This window comes from Ceratina calcarata, unplaced genomic scaffold (genome assembly GCF_001652005.2).
Source record: "Ceratina calcarata isolate Rehan_Ccalc_2016 unplaced genomic scaffold, ASM165200v1 scaffold428.2, whole genome shotgun sequence".
Taxonomy (NCBI): domain Eukaryota; kingdom Metazoa; phylum Arthropoda; class Insecta; order Hymenoptera; family Apidae; genus Ceratina; species Ceratina calcarata.
In genome coordinates, this window is record NW_017166501.1 from 186367 (window position 1) to 190576 (window position 4210).

The 4210-nt window shown below is 43.0% G+C and overlaps 1 long non-coding RNA gene across 1 annotated transcript; it reads left to right on the forward strand.

The window, feature by feature from the left end:
• The first annotated feature begins 553 nt into the window (after positions 1-553).
• Positions 554-1952, forward strand: LOC113464572 (uncharacterized). The gene is made up of 4 exons (XR_003389418.1): positions 554-740; positions 1180-1269; positions 1361-1586; positions 1661-1952. It is a non-coding gene; the product is annotated as an uncharacterized LOC113464572 (long non-coding RNA).
• The last annotated feature ends 2258 nt before the right edge of the window (positions 1953-4210 follow it).

The window sequence follows — 4210 nt, forward strand, 5'->3', positions numbered from 1 at the left end:
TGTCTCGGATCGATAACTCGATGACATTTTTCGGGCACGTTAAGTGAATAAACGCAGGTATATCGACTTTATCAACTGAGGACACTTTGCTTCGCGTTGTCCCCTGTTTACGAATCTGTTTTATTGCACGATTCGCCGTAAATGGAAACGTGTTTGGCTACAGATGTGAGAAACTCGTAAACTAATGTAACGCGTTATTGAACTACATAAAGATAAAGTATTTATGGAGAAAGATTTCAAAACAAATAAAATCGAGAATTGATAGTAAATACGTTGTTCTATACACATCCAGTCGTTCTCTGAATGATATATAGTTAAATAAAGTGACTCAATAAAACTGATATTTAATATAACTTTTCTTGTTTATATCATAAGGAGGTACTATAAATATTTTGTAATTACGTTTTCCTGTTTTAAAAGAAAATGGCATGATTAAATTCTTATTATTTTCCGTAAATGGCAAATCAGGTTCGACGATTAATGAACTGTAGAATAATGAGGAGGAAACGGTAATCGATTTCTGCTACAAGTTCGACAAAAAGCTCGGCTTGTTTTCATGCGAAAAATTAATTCCCCGCAGATGCGAGAGGAGGCTGAAACGAAGGGAGCTTCCTGTTCGGTCCAGCAACTTTGCATACTATCACCCTAACTAAATCATCGCCGAGACAGGAAGGCTACGCCCTCCGACCTAACGGCAATCTTCGATACGTCGCATCGCGTAGCGTCGTCACGCGACGATGGTACGCTAATTAACTGTAAGATTGACTCTAATCGACTTCCGTCAATAAATCAGGCAAACTACGGTAAGAAACCGGAGTAAGCACGTCGCCCTTTTCAGTTCCTGTTTGTTGTGGAAACCTGACTGCGGTGTTTCGTTACCAGGACCACTCGCTGGCCAGAGCTTCTGGCCAGTAGTTCCAAACGGCGCAGAGAACCACCAGTGCTACAACTGGATAGCTTTCCTTTTAACTGTGTAATTTTGCCCCTTTTTGCTTTCCCTCAGCCCAGAAAATATTAACAACTGTCGCGTTGTCTTAGAGACACTATCCAGATAACGAACATAAAAAGCATTTTAGAAGAAATAAGATGTAGAACTAACTATTGCACCTAAACACATGATGCATTTTATAATTCTAATAGGAAATCTGTTAATTCAATTAAATCTGGTTTGAAAAGCAGGAAACAGCGGAAAGCGGAAAAGCGAGTGCTCGTTCCAGTTCCCGTTAACCTGACGTGGTAACCGTCGAAATAATCCTACGGGGGAGGAGGGTAAGCGACTTCCGTGACCGGAACCAGCATTCGTATTCGGCCGACTATCGGCGTGGCAAGGCCTCTAATCCGTATCTGGGCCCTTTTCCAGGATTTGTACGAGCCGGAGAAGAATTATGCTGGCTGCCCTCGCCAGGGATGATCCTAAATAAACACGCGCACAGCCACACGACCGGCATCCCCTCCCTCGCCGTGGCAGCTCTCTGGCAAACGACTATTCACAATGGGGTGCATTGTCGAGGAAGGGCGGCAGGTCGGGCACGGACGAAAGAAGGGAATCGATTTTGCGAAGGTGGAAAAAGGTGCTGCCTACCTATGTATGTATAGTACTTACTTACGTATACAATCCCGTCCGTTGCTCTCTATTCTGGAACGCTCGGTGAATGCGCAGCCTTTCAAAGTACACGCTGTTATGTCACGATCTGTCTACCATGGACTCCCGTGGGAGTAGTACGCGTACGATGAAACATGGGGGCGAAATACACCGGAGGCTAGCCTTTTGCTGGCTGCTCGCCATGACGGATGGGAATCTGGGACAAATCGATCGGCAAGGAGTGTGTCTATATCTAATCGTGTCTACGTTCCCAAAGAAAGCTTAGGTTCAACCATGTTTTCCATTTCTCTCTTGCCGGGAAATGTATGTTCCTATAATGTAGATTACGTTATTAATAGAATTTAATCTGGATCAATAAAACATTTTCTGTTAATGCCATTTTCAAATTAAAGTTCACAGTTCATGTATTTGAAAAATTGTACCAGTTGCACGATATGAAATGGAAATTGGATTTATTCAATTATTTTTAAAACACTTTTTTGATATTATAATTATATAGGGTGTACATGCATCTGAAAAAGGTGCTTACGATACAATTTCATTATTTGCGAAATGGTTAAAATGAATTCTCTCGCAACGAGAAGGGAAATGAAAGAGGGATTAGAATCACGTTACGCGATTTATCCTCCAATCTGGTTCCTATCCCACGCTTCCTGATCAGCAACACGATCTTTGTTTAAGGATCACCGAATCCACGAGAATCCTTTGTCCAAACCCTATTGATTCTACGAACGATCCTTCAGAAAAAAAGGTCGAGAGAAAAGAAAGAAACAAATCGCGCATCAGGTAAGACCAGTCGCGAAACGATGCGCGCATCGTTCTCTGTCACACTTGCCGAAAGAAACATTCGTCATTATTACTGTTGACCGTTGGTCGTCTCCTCTGATTCAGGTTTCAACAGGAAGTGGGCCGGTCGGATCAAGGGCGAGGCTGTCCTTTCCATTTTAAAACCATTCCATTCAGGTGTAATAGTCAGTTAAAGACTATCCAAACATGAGATCCCACCGGTTGCTCCGATGAGGATCCCTCTCCGTGGTACGATTTCATGGTAAACCTTTGTCGGGTAACAGAACTTATCCTTTGGTTGGAATCCACACTTTTTCACCACTGCGCGCTCTCAATTTCAACTACTTATTTTCGTTTACTATATTTTTTCATCCACAATGGTAGTAAAATTTGTTATAATTGTTTAAAAATTTGCAGTTTATTAATAATATAAACGAACACAGCATAATATTGTGATGAAATTATTATGAAGATATTACGTAAATCAAGATATAGATGTTACATCCTCACTTCCATTCAAAGATGAGTTTCGACTTAATTCTACTTAAACAGTTTGTGACGTGAATTCGGAAGTGGGCCCACCCGCGCCGCGATTCCCTAAATAGAGGAATCATCTCGAGTATATTTATCCACGTGATCTTCGAACAACAAACGTAGAAATCCTTAAATCCTAAATCAACCTGCCGTGAGCCGAAACCGAAGTCGGCCGGTAAACAAACTGCGGTAGCGACGCGGCGTCGACGCGAGGGTGCAGCCGCCGTGCCACTACGCCCCGTGGTCCAATCTGGCGAAAGTCAAATATTGGCTGACTAAATAGAACGTGCTTTCGACCATTTAAGTCATTGCGATTTAATGCAACTACGAGTACGCAGCTGATCACATTTCATCGTCGTACGCAGTGTCAAAGTACTTTCGTTTCGATCTCTATAAAACTAACCACTGATTTCATTTGCTTCACAAGCTTGTATGTTCTATAAATGGTCCCAGCGTTCTTAACATTTTGTTCACATTCTTAGATCGTTTTTTGGTGAAACTTAAATTTTATTGTACAATTCAGAGATGAGAAATGAAATAAAATAAACGAAGTGAATTTAAATTGAACCAAATAATATGTTACCATTTCAATGTTTTCCGTTCCTACGTCTTTGAGTGCCTAGGAACACTAATTGTCCTCCTGGGTAAGAAATTGTTGCGGGATAGCCGACGAAAAAAACTAACAAAAATATCACGAAGTCGTTCCTTACCTCGGGCAACAAAATTTAATGCAAAAAACGACATCCGAAATGGCTTGGGGATGAAGTAAGGGCACCGGAAATCGCGTCGCGAACGGGCCGCGTCGCTCTTAAATCAACCGACCCTGCGCAAAGACACCTCAATCGTGGGGTGTCGTAAAAAATGCTTTTCGCAAGAGCCCGGGGGAAGCTTTTAAGTCGGCCCTTATCTGAAACGAGTTGCCTTCTTGCCGCTTGGTGGTAACAGCGATGTCCAACGGGAGCGAGCTACCAAAGACAGAAAGAGACGGAGTGAGAAGCGAACGAAAAAGCAAAAAAGCGAAACGAGCAGAACGGGTGAAGAGAAGGAGAAAGGAAGACAATGACCGCTGTTCAAACACGTCGGACTTCAAACGGGTGCCGCGTTTTTCGGCAGCGAGAGGGAGAGAGTGTCGGACAGCCATTGCGTTTAAGCGGCTCCGAATCCCCATAAGGAGCCAACCACCGCTTCTTGTTCCCGAGAGCAGCCTTAAGGACTCGGAGGTCCGGCAAATTCGAATAACAAATATTTGCGCCGCGGAACGTTGCAAACCCGGTGAACCCTTTCATT